Source organism: Neoarius graeffei, chromosome 15 (assembly GCF_027579695.1).
Source record: "Neoarius graeffei isolate fNeoGra1 chromosome 15, fNeoGra1.pri, whole genome shotgun sequence".
NCBI classification, from domain to species: domain Eukaryota; kingdom Metazoa; phylum Chordata; class Actinopteri; order Siluriformes; family Ariidae; genus Neoarius; species Neoarius graeffei.
This window is the reverse complement of record NC_083583.1, coordinates 14,536,837-14,551,466: the sequence shown is the minus strand read 5'-3', so window position 1 is coordinate 14,551,466 and position 14,630 is coordinate 14,536,837. Positions and strand designations below refer to the sequence as shown.

At 41.1% G+C, this 14,630-nt stretch overlaps 1 protein-coding gene and 1 non-coding gene across 2 annotated transcripts in view; both read right to left on the bottom strand.

Annotated features, from left to right (window-relative positions):
- LOC132899192 (A disintegrin and metalloproteinase with thrombospondin motifs 7) overlaps nucleotides 1-14,630 on the bottom strand; it is a 222,861-nt gene that overhangs the window by 170,260 nt on the left and 37,971 nt on the right. The window lies entirely within an intron of this gene.
- trnai-uau (transfer RNA isoleucine (anticodon UAU)) lies at nucleotides 10,322-10,414 on the bottom strand. The gene is given in 2 exon segments: nucleotides 10,322-10,357; nucleotides 10,377-10,414. It is a non-coding gene; the product is annotated as a tRNA-Ile (tRNA).

The following is a 14,630-nucleotide window of genomic DNA, read 5'->3' as shown; positions in this document are numbered from 1 at the left end:
CACCAGCAGCAATGCTTTAAAGTCAATTCTGTAGCTTACTGGAAGCCAGTGAAGGGACCTTAGAATTGGAGTAATGTGCTCTGTTCTTTTTGTTCGTGTGAGAACCCTAGCCGCTGCATTTTGAACCAGCTGAAGTCGTTTGATGGTCTTTTTTGGCAGGCCTGTGAAAAGGCCATTGCAGTAATCAACCCTACTAGAGATGAAGGCATGTATTAGTTTTTCCAGATCATGTTTTGACATAAGTCCTCTTAGTTTGGAAATGTTTTTTAGGTGATAAAATGCCGTTTTAGTGATTGCTTTCATGTGACTGTCAAAGTTTAGCTCGCTGTCAATGAAAACACCAAGATTTTTAACCATTTCTTTAGTTTTAATCCCTTTTGTGTCAAGAATAGTGGTAATCCTGAGTCTTTCATCTTTTTTTCCAAATAGAATTACTTCTGTTTTATCTGTGTTCAGCTGAAGAAAATTTTGTGACATCCAGCTATTGATTTGATCGATACACTGGTAGAGACATTCAAGGGGGGCATAATCATTTGGTGATAGAGCAAAATAAATTTGGGTATCATCTGCATAGCAGTGATACAAAATTGAATTTTTATTGATAATTTGCCCAAGTGGGAGCATATAAAGGTTGAAAAGTAATGGTCCAAGAATCGACCCCTGGGGGACACCACAGGTCAAGGGCATTGACGTTGAGGAACAATTTCCCAGGGTAACAAAGAAGCTTCTATCTTTTAAGTATGATTTTAACCAATTGATAACTTTACCAGTCAATCCAACCCAGTGTTCAAGTCGATATAGCAGTATGTTGTGATCAACAGTATCAAAAGCTGCACTGAGGTCCAGTAATACCAGGACCGATGTTTTGCCTGCATCAGTATTAAGATGTATGTCATTTATAACTTTAATCAGCGCTGTTTCAGTGCTATGATTGGCACGAAATCCTGACTGAAAATTATCAAAACGGCTGTTTGATATCAAGAAGGCAGTTAATTGATTGAAGACAATTTTTTCCAGGATTTTCCCGATGAATGGTAGATTTGATATTGGCCTGTAATTATTTAACACTGAAGGATCCAGATTATTTTTTTTAAGAAGGGGCTTTACAACAGCTTTTTTTAGGGACACAGGAACAACACCAGTCTCCAAGGATGTATTTATAATTTGAAGCACATCTGTAATTATAAGATGAAGAACAGACTTAAAAAAGTTGGTGGGCAGAATGTCCAGTTCAGATGTTGAGGAACTGAGATTTTGTACAGTTTTTTCAAGAGTCTCATAATCAATTAAACAAAATTCTGACATTGTGTTGAAGTTATCTATCTGTGTCATTGGTGATTGCAGTTTTTCAATTTTTTGCAACTGAAATATATTATGAGAAATATTCTGCCGTATTTTATCAATTTTACCTTTGAAGAAGGATGCAAACTCATTGCATTTATTAACTGAGAGAAGTTCAGGTGCTAATTGTGGTGGGGGATTAGTTAGCTTCTCTACTGTTGAAAATAGCACACGGGCATTGTTCATATTCCTGCTGATGATATTGGAGAAGAAAGACTGTCTTGCTTTACGAATTTCATAATTATAATTACAAAGCATCTCTTTATGGATTTGATAATGGATGTGAAGTTTAGATTTGCGCCATTTTCTTTCAGTCTTTCTACATTCTCTCTTTAGCAGTTTAACAGCCGGGTACTGCTTCCATGGTGCTTTCTGCTTATCATTGACTCTTTTTATTTTGAATGGAGCAATATCATCCATAATTTGGGTCATATTTAAATTAAAAAATTCCAGTAAATCATCTACAGAGTCTGACATTTTGGTTGAGTTCTGAGAGAGAGCTTGCTTAAAAAGAGCACATGTGCTTAGAGATGGATGCATTTGGAAGGAAAATGGGGGCTGTGATAGTGAGGTGTGAAAGAGAGTGCAGGCAGGGTGGAGCAGTTGGAGAAGGATTTCGGGAGTCATTTGTGATAGGAAAGTCCCAGCAAAAGTGAAAGGTAAGATGTATAAGACGGTAGTGAGACCAGCTGTGATGTATGGATTGGAGGCCGTACCCTTAACAAAGAGACAGGAGGCAAAGTTGGAGGTGGCGGAGTTGAGGATGTTAAGGTTTGCGATGAGAGTGACAAGGTTGGACAGGATAAGGAACGAGCACATCAGAGGGACAGCACATGTGGAGAGCTTGGGAATTAAGCTAAGAGAGATGAGACTGACATGGTACGGGCACATCCTGAGAAGAGATGCAGAGCATGTCGGAAGGAGAATGTTGAGGATGGAGCTTCCAGGCACACAAAAACGAGGAAGGCCAAAGAGGAGATGCATGGATGTGGTGAGAGAGGACATGAAAGTGGCAGGTGTGGTAGATAAGGATGCGGAAGACAGGGAGCAATGGAGACGAAAGATCCGCTGTGGCAACCCCTAATCGGGAGCAGCCAGAAGAAGATTCACTGGATTTTGAGAAACACAGCATTTTTATTTTTTGCAAATTCAAGAAATCAGAACTTTATACAAAACGTCAAACTGAATCATTTCCACTTAGAATGTAAACAAATTGGCGAAATGACACGAGCAATTTGTGAAAAATGCTATAATAATAATAATTCTTGAAAAAAAGATATATTCTTACCATCAAATACTTTTATTCCATATTTTGTTGTTGTTTTGTATTTTGTTTTCGAGTAGAGTTTTTATTTCATCCTCGGTTGGTTCAGCAACATGCTCTGCCATTTTGTTTTTCTCTACTCATGGTATATGCCATTGCTCATATCCAATGAATGTGGATGGAAATATTTTATATATATATATACACACACGGGGCGGCACGGTGGTGTAGTGGTTAGCGCTGTCGCCTCACAGCAAGAAGGTCCGGGTTCGAGCCCCGTGGCCGGCAAGGGCCTTTCTGTGTGGAGTTTGCATGTTGTCCGCGTGGGTTTCCTCCGGGTTCTCCGGTTTCCCCCACAGTCCAAAGACATGCAGGTTAGGTTAACTGGTGACTCTAAATTGACCGTAGGTGTGAATGTGAGTGTGAATGGTTGTCTGTGTCTATGTGTCAGCCCTGTGATAACCTGGCGACTTGTCCAGGGTGTACCCCGCCTTTCGCCCGTAGTCAGCTGGGATAGGCTCCAGCTTGCCTGCGACCCTGTAGAACAGGATAAAGCGGCTAGAGATAATGAGATGAGAGATATACACACACACACAGACAGTTATTCCATATGCACAATAATAAAGTGAACAATGCACCATGTAGCAGGACACATTGTGAATTTTTTCTCAAAATATATGCAGCAGGTTTTTAAGAAAGAAAACAGTCCATACTGACAAACTGAGGTTCGATATTTAGCCTGATGTCTGTACTTAAAAAAAAAAATTGGAGGGCTCTCAGAGTCCATACCTCTGCCAGGCTACAAACTCAGATTTACAGCAAAATCTAATCACCTGTTCCTTGGCCCGTGGCTCACCTTTCCTCAAAATTTAATCAAAATCCCTTCACTAATTTTTGAGTGACATTTCTGAGTGAGCAAACAAACAAACGGAGGTGAAAACATAACTTCACACAAAGTTGACGGAGGTAATAATTTAAAATTCTGAGACATAAATACAAAATATGGAAATATCCAAGAGAGGTGAATATTTATGCCATACACTGTAATCCCAGGCTGAAGAACTGGAGTTTAAAGGTTACTGCATGTATTTACACTACTGAATTAATACTGTGGTTTATATTCGCAGAATGACGTGATATAATGAGTGACTCATTGTGTCATTATTGTATAAATGAAAGTGATGATCAAAAGTCTCTCACATTCAGAAGATTTACAACCTCTGTCCATGTCTTTTATACACACAGCTGTGGTGTATATACAGGGCAGAGTGAATATATTGGGCTCTGTCTTGACGGCATGGCTGATGAGCTGCAAAAGTAAGCTTGTGGGTTAAGGCAAGGTTCAAGAAATGTGTCACCCTTAGGGCATGTTCTCTACTTTCTTCTCTTAGCTCTCGGCTTGGAATAAAATACTGCGATGCTTTCGTATTAATGTGAGTATGAAACTTCCTTCTAAAAATATAGAATATTCAGGTCTGCTCATGCTGCGTTGATGCTGCGCCAAGCATATAATGTGGAATGTCCAACCTCGGACTAGAAACACCAAAGAAAACGCCCCTTCAATTTGGAATTCCTACTTGTAAACTTGGGAAGGTCGACAGTTAACAAACTCATATATATTTATGATTTCAAATGAGTTATAATGTATATACAAATATTTGCCTGAGATCAATCAACATACAGATATATGTAGTAGCTTGTTAAATCCGTAACACTGATCATACACACATACAAAAGGTGTACTTGGAGATATCCGTGTTTTTTCCCACTTCGTAACTCGAAAGCACAGACAACAATGATGTAATTCTGAGTTCCGACTTCCCAGTACCGAGGTAAATCGAACACAACAATATGTCAAAGTAAACAATATGTTCAGATAAAATATACATTTTGACCAAGCAAATTATAATATTTTGTATTCAAATTTATATGTCTAAAAAAGGTCTCTCACCCATACTCAGCTGGGACAGGCGCCAGCTTGCCCGTGACCCTGCACAGGACAAGTGGTTATGGATAATGGATGGATGGATGGATGGATGGATGGATGGATGGATGGATGGATGACTAAAAAATAAAAAAAAAACATACTACCACCACCCCCTTTTCAGGGACCAAAACTCTCTTTGCAGATCCATCCTATCCCAGCTGACTATGGGCAAGAGGCAGGGTACACCCTGGATAAGTCCCCAGGTCATTGCAGGGCTGACACATACCGGTAGAGACAAACAACCATTCACACCTATGATCAATTTAGAGCCACCAATTAACCTAACCTGCATGTCTTTGGGGGAAACTAGAACACCTGGAGGAAACCCACACAAACATGGGAAGAACATGCAAATTCCACACAGAAAGGCCCCCATCAGCCACTGGGCTCAAACCGAGAACCTTCTTGCTCTGAGGTGAAAGTGCTAACCACTACACCACCATGCTGCCTGCAGCTCGCTAGTGAAGGTAAAAATGTCATATCAAGGAGCATATTTTAGGTAATGCGGGCTGTGCACTTTAACTGCCTTAAAAACACTAAATAAATCAAGAAAACAATAAAAACAATAAAAGAACATGAGTAACTACAAGAAATGGTGAAAAAGGTAAAAAAAAAAAAAAAGAAGATGGGTGGAATGCATGCGGTGACCATGAGATACTTAACAACATTATATATATACAGTGGTATGCAAAAGTTTGGGCACCCCTGGTCAAAATTGCTGTTACTGTGAACAGTTAAGCAAGTTGAAGATGAAATGATCTCCAAAAGGCATAAAGTTAAAGATGACTCATTCCCTTTATATTTTAAGCAAAAACATTTTTTTATTTTCATCCTTTACATTTTCAAAATGACAAAAAAGGAAAAGGGCCCGAAGCAAAATTTGGGCACCCTGCATGGTCAGTACCTAGTAACACCCCCTCTGGCAAGTATCACAGCTTGTAAACACTTTTTGTAGCCAGCTAATAATCTTTCAGTTCTTACCTGGGGGATTTTCACACATTCGTCCTTGCAAAAGGCTTCCAGTTCTGCAAGTTTCTTGGGCTGTCTTGCATGCACTGCTCTTTTGAGATCTATCCACAGATTTTCAATGATGTTTAGGTCAGGGGACTGTGAGGGCCAGGGCAAAGCCTTCAGCTTGTGCCTCTTGAGGTATTCCATTGTAGATTTTGAGGTGTGTTTTGGATCATTGTCTTACTGTAGGACCCATCGTCTTTTTAACTTCAACTTTTTTATAGATGGTGTGATGTTTGCTTCCAAAATTTGCTGGTATTTATTCGAATCCATGCTTCCCTTGACCAATGAAATGTGCCCTGTGCCACTGGCTGGAACACAATCCCAAAGCATGATCGAGCCACACCCATGCTTCAGAGTTGGAGAGGTGTTCTTTTCCTGGAATTTGGCACCCTTTTTTCTCCAAACATACCTTTGCACATTGTGGCCAAAAAATTATATTTTGATTTCATCAGTCCACAGGACTTGTTTCCAGAATGCATCAGGCTTATTTAGATGTTCATTTGCAAACTTCAGACGCTGAATTTTGTGGCTAGAATGCAGGAACGGTTTTCTTCTGATGACTCTTCCATGAAGCTCATATTTGTTCAGGTGTCACTGCATAGTAGAACAGTGCACCACCACTCCAGGGTCTGCTAAATCTTTCTGAAGGTCTTTTGCAGTCAAACAGGGTTTTTATTTGCCTTTCTAGCAGTCCAACGAGCAGTTCTTTCAGAAAGTTTTCTTCATCTTCCAGACCTCACCTTGATCTCCACTGTTTCTGTTAACTACCATTTCTTAATAATATTAAAATCTGAGGAAACAGCTACCTGAAAACACTTTGCTACATTCTTGTAGCCTTCTCCTGCTTTGTGAGCATCAATTATTTTATTATTCAGAATGCGAGGGAGTTGCTTAGAGGAGCCCATGGCTGTTGATTTTAGGGACAAGTTTGAGGAGTCAGAGAATTTATACAGCTTTGAAATCTGCATCATCTGACCTCTCCTAATGAAGAATTTGAACAAGCCACAGCTCAATAAGCTAATTAAGGTCTGGAACCTTGGTAAAAGTTACCTGAGAACTCAAATGTATTGGGGTGCTCAAACTTTCGCATGGTGTTCCTTTTCGTTTTTCACTCTCCAATTGTCTCATTCATCTCATTATCTCTAGCCGCTTTATCCTTCTACAGGGTCGCAGGCAAGCTGGAGCCTATCCCAGCTGACTACGGGCGAAAGGCGGGGTACACCCTGGACAAGTTGCCAGGTCATCACAGGGCTGACACATAGACACAGACAACCATTCACACTCACATTCACACCTATGGTCAATTTAGAGCCACCAGTTAACCTAACCTGCATGTCTTTGGACTGTGGGGGAAACCGGAGCACCCGGAGGAAACCCACGCGGACACGGGGAGAACATGCAAACTCCACACAGAAAGGCCCTCGCCGGCCCCGGGGCTCGAACCCAGGACCTTCTTGCTGTGAGGCGACAGCGCTAACCACTACACCACCGTGCCGCCCCTCTCCAATTGTACAAAACAAAAATAATACACAAATCTTGCAGAAAACACTGTAAAGAAATGCGTCGTCTTTACCTTTATGCCTTTTGGTGATCAGTTCATCTTCTGCTCACTTAACTATTCACAGTAACAGACACTTTCAGTAAGGGTGCCCAAACTTTTGCATGCCACTGTGCGTGTGTGTGTATATATGAACAAGTCGAAGATGAGTTTTAGTTCAGTATCATGCTAGTTGAATGGAATATATCTGATATACCACGAAAAAGTTAGCCAATATTATTATTATTATTATACATTCTCTTTTCCAGTTTTTCAATGTCCGCTAGTATGCTTTTCTCTTGTAAACAGAGGGGAACCATCAGGGCCTTCTAGGCCTTCAGAGAAGCCCAAACATATCAGCATCCTCAAAGGCCAACGTGAGCTTACCCGTGAGTCTGCGCCATCAGCGCAGCAGTGAAGTCACCTTCCAGCCAGTGTAGCATTCATCAGTAGTGTTAGCGAATGCTAATACAGCAGTCAAGCCAGTGCTATCAAGAGCAAGCAGCACAAGCTAATGACCAAGAAACTAAGATTTCTGTCTCCAGACTCCTCTTCCATGCTGCACGCTCGCTGTAGTATTTTTCACTCAGATTTAAATATTCATTTCCCTGTGTAATTTACTTAGTTACTTTTAAAATCAACACTGACAACTACACACAATGGAGCGACCTGGCAGCCTGCCACTAATCCCTTGCAAAATCCTTTGCCCTGTCGCTTTGTTGATGTCTGGCTAAGTTTTGCCTGAGCTCAAGTCCCAGCTCTAATAGTAATGGTTCGCCACTGCTTGTAAATATGTGTGAAGAATATCTAATGAAGGTTTGGTAGCCTTTCAGGTGTTCAACGCGTCTTTCCCTTTCCCAGCGGACAAGGAAATGGTTCTGTGCATGCACAGCAGAAAACTCTTTCATTGGATATTCGCATCAGCGCCGACATGTGATGTCATGTTGTCTTGACAACCATGCAATATCATAAACCATATTCAACGCTCATTCTCCATTGCGTATAGTGACTTAATACATGTCGGATAAGTGATATGCTAACAATATTACATGCTATCAAACCAAATGAATGAAACCCACTAGAAGGGAACAGAACACGTTTTTATTCCATCAAAAAAGTGTCCTGTATGTATAATCATTCCCAATATTTCACTCCAATCACATCACTGCCAGTGTTTTCCTGCTGACTAGATGCGCACTATCAAAATGGTGAAGCAGTTTAAAATTAAAATTCTTTTGATTAACTTGCGTAATTTTTTTGTGGATGTGTCCATATAATATAAAGAACATTTCATGGTGGCGCGAAAATATGAAGTTTATCTTATGATGAAAAATATATCCCTTGTTCACTCGTGATATATACATTTACCACTCGAAGTTAAACTTCATATCTTCGCACCATTGTGTAACATACTGTCTCAGTATAGAGTTTACTCTATATAACGTGCCTTGACCTGACTTTACTTGTGAGACTGACCAGAGAAGAAAAGACAGCATATGAAAAGAAGTGAAAAACCCCCACAGTTCCTGAGTGGTGCACTCGTAAAGTGTTTGACATGGGGGTCAGGAGATCACTGTTTCTGTCTCAGTTTAAAAAGCTGTATGTGGCAGATTTATGTTGTGCTAAAAAGCACCCTTATACTCCCAGACTGGTGGCTCTTGGGCAATGGAAGGAGAACTAACGAAATATTAGACAGATTTTAATGTCGTTAACATTCAAAATGCAGCCATTATGAAATATACATACAGTACAGTATAATATTGGTTTTTTTTCCACAAATGTAATAATTTTAATGATAAGTTTACATTTTGCTCCAGTTTGGTCCAAAAGAAGCAAATAAACAGTATGTCATACATCATCCCCAGCCTGTTAGGTCAGAACAGAGGGTAAGGTCATATAGATATTTCTGCACTGCCTGAAAGTGGAGCTCCTGATGAGTATCTCATCTCATTATCTCTAGCCGCTTCATACTGTTCTACAGGGTCGTAGGCAAGCTGGAGCCTATCCCAGCTGACTACGGGCGAAAGGCGGGGTACACCCTGGACAAGTCACCAGGTCATCACAGGGCTGACACACAGACACAGACAACCATTCACACTCATGGTCAATTTAGAGTCACCAGTTAACCTAACCTGCATGTCTTTGGATTGTGGGGGAAACCGGAGCACCCGGAGGAAACCCATGCGGACACGGGGAGAACATGCAAACTCCACACAGAAAGGTCCTCGCCGGCCACGGGGCTCGAACCCGGACCTTCTTGCTGTGAGGCGACAGCGCTAACCACTACGCTTGTGTAGTGTAGCGTATTAAGCGTCAATAAATTGCTGCACTGTCTTGTGACATTACCGTGATACCACTAATGAGATACGCATCGCAGTTACAAATGCATATTTATTCCTTTGACACTGCATGCCATGCGCCAGGAACAATACCATGACATTTATTATGGTGTGACTCTGCTGGGTGCCTGGTGGACAGCAGTGAACCAGCGCTTTCACTTTATATCATTACTATAGAGTTACCATCGAACATTAACGGACATAAGAACTAATTGAGATCGATCTGTGGTAGGTTTAGATTATCTACAACTAAGGAAAGATGCTCATAATTGCTACTGAACTATACAGTAATTATGTTTACATGAGTGTGCAGAGTAAGAAATTGTTCAGGTTAAAAAAGCATACAGTGCAAAGATACGTTGCCTGCTATGAAAACAAAAAATTTTTTCGTCAATATGTTCTGTAAAATGTGTTAGCCAGTAATCGCACATTATTTTTTAAAAAGCAAGTTAAAAATAAGCGCTGGATAAAAACCCAACTATCTTATGTCAATAAAGATACAAATTTCATTGTCCAGTGGTCAAGTTGCCTTGCACTTACGATTGAGTTCCCTGTGGTGGTATACGAACATTGTTTGGTTGCAAAAGCCATCAAGAATCAGGTTGATTTATTCCCATCTGGAGCTTTGCTCCACTATGACAGCATTTTTGTGAAGATTATCATCTTGACAGCATTCGGACTAAAACCCCCAAACGTCTTACAGAAGTATTCCAAAGTCTTATAGATCTTTATAGATTAGCCCACTCACAATTCAGCACCTGACCTTCTAGTATAATTCTGGCTACAATGAAAGCTATCATTTAGCATGGACAAGACTGTCAACTGATCTTAAAATTTCATGCTCCAGGTGAGGCTCGAACTCACAACCTCGGCATTGCTTCACTTGTACTGCTGTATAAGTACCGCGCGCTAGCCGATTGCGCCACTGGAGCACGTTAATTGACAAATGCAACATTAAGGATGTGCTCTTACAGAAATCTACTGACAGTGCTCAGCGTAAATGAGTACACCCCCTTTGAAAAGTAACATTTTAAACAATATCTCAATGAACACAAACAATTTCCAAAATGTTGACAAGACAAAGTTTAATATAACATCTGTTTAACTTATAACCTGAAAGTAAGGTTAATAATATAACTTAGATTACACATTTTTTCAGTTTTACTCAAATTAGGGTGGTGCAAAAATGGGTACACCCCACAACAAAAACTACTACATCTAGTACTTTGTATGGCCTCCATGATTTTTAATGACAGCACCAAGTCTTCTAGGCATAGAATGAACAAGTTGGCGACATTTTGCAACATCAATCTTTTTCCATTCTTCAACAATGACCTCTTTTAGTGACTGGATGCTGGATGGAGAGTGATGCTCAACTAGTCTCTTCAGAATTCCCCATAGGTGTTCGATTGGGTTCAGATCAGGAGACATGCTTGGCCACTGAATCACTTTCACCCTGTTCTTCTTCAGAAATCCAACAGTGGCCTTAGATGTGTTTAGTCATGTTGGAAAAGTGCATGATGGCCAAGGGCACAGAGTGATGGTAGCATCTTCTCTTTCAGTATAGAGCAATACATCTGTGAATTCATGATGCCATCAGTGAAATGCAGCTCCCTGACACCAGCAGCACTCAGGACACTGCCACCACGTTTTACTATAGGCACCATGCATTTTTCTTTGTACTCCTCACCTTTGCGACGCCATACAGTTTTGAAGCCATCAGTTCCAAAAACATTTATCTTGGTCTCATCACTCCAGAGTCCCAGTAGTCTTCATCTTTGTCAGCATGGGCCCTGGCAAACTCTAGGGAGGCTTTTTTTGTGCCTGGGCTTTAGGAGAGGCTTCTTTCATGGACGGCATCCATGCATGCCATTCCTCTGCAGTGTACGCCGTATTGTGTCACGGGAAATAGTCACCCCAGTTTGGCTTTCTACTTCTTTAGATAACTGCAGTGAACTTGCATGCCATTTTCTTCAACCCTTCTCATCAGAAGACGCTCCTGTCGAGGTGTTAACTTCCGTGGACGACCTGGACGTCTCTGTGAGACGGTTGCAGTTCCATCTTTCTTAAATTTTTGTACCACTTTTGCTACAGTATTCTGACTGATAAGTAAAGCTTTGCTGATCTTCTTGTAGCCTTCACCTTTGTGGTGCAAAGAAATTATTTTCTTTGGGGAATTCTGAAGAGACAATTTGAGCATCACTCTCCATCCAGCATCCAGTCACTAAAAGAGGTCATTGTTGAAGAATGGAAAAAGACTGATGTTGCAAAATGTCGCCAACTTCTTCATTCCATACCTAGAAGACTTGGTGCTGTCATTAAAAATCATGGAGGCCATACAAAGTACTAGATGTAGTAGTTTTTGTTGTGGGGTGTACTCATTTTTGCACCACCCTAATTTGAGTAAAACTGAAAAATGTGTAATCTAAGTTTATATTAATAGAATTGAGGAATGTGTTAAGGACATTAGACACTGGATGCTTATTAATTTCCTTCTGCTTAACTCTGACAAGACTGAAGTACTTGTGCTAGGACCACATACAGCTAGAAGTAAGTTTTCTGATTACACAGTGACTATGGATGGCCTTTCTGTTTCTTCACGTGCAGCAGTAAAAGACCTCGGAGTGATTACTGACCCCAGTCTTTCATTCGAAACTCACATTGATAACATCACCCGGATAGCTTTCTTTCATCTCAGAAATATTGCTAAGATAAGAAATTTAATGTCATTGCATGATGCAGAAAAACTAGTCCATGCTTTCGTTACCTCCAGGTTGGATTATTGTAATGCCTTACTGTCTGGATGTTCCAATAAGTGCATAAACAAGCTCCAGTTAGTTCAAAATGCAGCAGCAAGAGTCCTTACTAGAACTAGAAAATATGACCACATCACGCCTGTCTTATCCACACTGCATTGGCTCCCAATCAAATTTCGTATTGATTATAAAATACTACTATTGACCTTTAAAGCACTAAATGGTCTCGCACCACAGTACCTGAGTGAACTTCTGCTCCTCTATGACCCGCCACGCCTACTTAGATCAAAAGGTGCAGGCTATCTGCTGGTACCTCGTATAGTGAAGGCTACATCAGGGGGCAGAGCCTTTTCTTACAAAGCCCCACAGTTATGGAACAGCCTTCCAAGTAATGTTCAGGAATCAGACACAGTCTCAGCATTTAAGTCTAGGCTGAAAACATATCTGTTTAGTCAAGCCTTTTGTTAATGGTGTTTATGAGGTAAAGGAGTAGATCTGGAGGGTCCTCAGACATAGAGTGTTTTGGTAAACTGGGATGTATGGATGCTGTCAGTCCCCACTCGCTTGCTCACTCGAGTTTGTTGACGGTGTAGTGGCTGGCTGCTTTATGTCCCGGGGCTCCCTCATGCCTGTGTTACCTTCTGGCTCTCTCCTTTTAGTTATGCTGTCATAGTTAGTTGCCAGAGTCCCTGCTTGTACTCGGTGCAATATGTATACTGCTCCTACTTATTCAGGTGACATTGGGCATACCTAACAACCTGTGTTTTCTTTCCCTCCCCCCCACCCCAAATCTGTCCCTCTGAGTTACATGGAGTCAACAGGAAATCTTTTGGTGGAGAGGGTGGAGACCTCGACTGGCTATCGTAGCCTGCAGGGAATCGGCCGTCAGACATTCTGTCGCATGTCCCAGACCTGGTGAAATGTAACTGAATTGTCTTGGCCAGCCCTAAGGGTCCCATCTGCATCTCATCATTGCTGAGGAGTGTGCTCCCATCACCCAATCAAGCATCCAGCCAGAGCAGGTCATGATATTTTTTACCATATTAACATGCCATTGTTGTGTGTTATGCCTGATGTAAAGACTCTCATCTCTGCGAGCCTACCACACAGATTTAATACTTGTCATTTTTAGGGCATACCTAACAACCTGTGTTTTCTTTCTCTCCCCCCCCCAATCTGTCCCTCTGAGTTACATGCTGATCCTGGGATTGAGATGCTGGCCTCTTCTGCCCCTCGGACCTGCTTGATCCATCCTGGTGCCCTGTGTCTGGTCGGAGTTTTATCGCACCGCTCCTGTGAAGGACGGCCCCATGAGGACAGTTGAGGGTTATACCTGTTAAAACTGTTAATATTATAGTCAGGCTGTCTGTTGTTGCCCAAATGAGGATGGGTTCCCTTTTGAGTCTGGTTCCTCTCGAGGTTTCTTCCTCATGTCGTCTGAGGGAGTTTTTCCTTGCCACCGTCGCCACAGGCTTGCTCATTGGGGATAGATTAGGGATAAAATTAGCTCATGTTTTAAGTCGTTCAAATTCTGTAAAGCTGCTTTGCGACAATGTTTATTGTTAAAAGCGCTATACAAATAAACTTGATTTGATTTGACTTGATTTGATATATTATTAACCTTACTTTCACGTTATAAGTTAAACAGATGTTATATTAAACTTTGTCTTGTCAACATTTTGGAAATTGTTTGTGTTCATTGAGATATTGTTTAAAATGTTACTTTTCAAAGGGGGTGGACTCATTTACGCTCAGCACTGTATCGACAGAGTTCAATACAAAGCAGAGTTCCTGTTCGCACCCTAAAGTTGATTACTTTCCTATAAGAGCATTTCTTGAAGGGTTTTGTTCCTTTTGTACAACAGTAAATTACCAGTAAATTATTTATTAAACAAAGACATATCATCCTGTTTATTCACTTTTTAGTCTTTTCCTCACCAGGTTTTTCTTTCTCTCTTGAAGTTAATAAAACAAACAAACAAAAAAAATAGCCTCAATGAGGCTATAACTCATATTGGCCAAGATGCCCATGAAATCGTAAATATGGCAGGTGGCACCACCATCTTGGCAACTTTTAGGCACACCCACCTGGGGAACATTGTATGTGAGTTTGATTGAAATCTGATCAATCCTATAGGAGGAGTAACAATTTTTGTAAATTGTGGACGGATGGCAGATGACGTGCGATCGCATGGGCTCATCTGGCCTGGCCTATGGCCGGATGAGCTAGAAAGCAGTCTGTCATCCTGAAGACTTTCTTGTTTCAGGAAAAGTTTCCCTCTGACTGTTACAAAGTACTGACACTGGAGACTCCTTCCACAAATGATAAATAAACGTCTACTTACAGAAAACCGTAGGTGCTAAAGAAGGCAACTGGACTTGCTTGAAATTC